The following is a 1,279-nucleotide window of genomic DNA, read 5'->3' as shown; positions in this document are numbered from 1 at the left end:
CCCACTTTCTTTTCTATTAGTTTCAGTGTATCTGGTTTTATGTGGAGGTCCTTGATCCACTTGGACCTGAGCTTTGTACAGGAGATAAGAATTGATCAATGTGCATTCTGTTACATGCTAATCCCTTGTTGAGCCAGCACCATTTGTTGAAAATACTGTCTTTTTTTTCCACTGGATGGTTTTAGCTCCTTTGTCAAAGATCAAGTGACCATAGGTGTGTGGGTTCATTTATGGGTCTTCAGTTGTATTCCATTGATCCACTTGCCTGTCACTGTACCAATACCATGCAGTTTTTATCACAATTGCTCTGTAGTATAGCTTGAGATCAGGGATTGTGATTCCACCAAAGGTTCTTTTATTGTTGAGAATAGTTTTAGCTATCTTGGTTATTTTTGTTATTCCAGATGAATTTGCAAATTGCTCTTTCTAAGTCTGTGAAGAATTGAGTTGGAATTTTAATGAGGATTGCATTGAATCTGTAGATTGCTTTTGGCAAGATGGCTATTTTTACTATATTAATCCTCCCAATTCATGAGCATGGGAGATCTTTCCATATTCTGAGATTTTCTTTGATTTCCTTCTTCAGAGACTTGTTCTTGTCATACAGATCTTTTAATTGCTTAGTTAGAGTCACACCAAGGTATTTTATATTATTTGTGACTGTTTTGAAGGGTGTTGTTTCCCTAATTTCTTTCTCAGCCTGTTTATCCTTTGTGTAGAGGAAGGCCACTGATTTGCTTGAGTTAATTTTATATCCAGCTACTTTGCTGAAGTTTTTAAAATCAGGTTTAGGAGTTTTCTGGTGGAATTTTTGGTGTCATTTAAGTATACTATCAAATTTCAGAGTCTTAATTGAAAAATCAGGTGTTATTTTAATGGGTCTGTCTTTATATATGACTTGGTCTTTCCCCCTTGCAAATTTTAATGTCCTTCCTTTGTTCTGCACATTTAATGTTTTGATTATTATGTGTCATGAAAGTTTATTTTGTGTTTTTGTTTATTGGTTATTCTACATTGTACTTGTGTCTTGGTAGGCATCTTTTTATCTATATTGGAGAAATTTTCTTCTATACTTTTGTTTACAATATTTTCTGTGCCTTTGACCTCGGTTTCTTCTCCTTTCTGTATACCAAATATTCATAGGTTTGGTATTTTTGTAGTGTCCCAGATTTTCTGGGTGTTTTGTGCCTGAATTTATTTTTTATTTTTTATTTTTAGATTTTATATTTTCTTTGCTTGGGTGAAAAATAACAACTCTGTGTTCCTGGATTTTTTTTTT

Source organism: Mastomys coucha, chromosome X (genome assembly GCF_008632895.1).
Source record: "Mastomys coucha isolate ucsf_1 chromosome X, UCSF_Mcou_1, whole genome shotgun sequence".
Classification (NCBI taxonomy): Eukaryota; Metazoa; Chordata; class Mammalia; order Rodentia; family Muridae; genus Mastomys; species Mastomys coucha.
Note: the sequence above shows the minus strand (reverse complement) of the source record.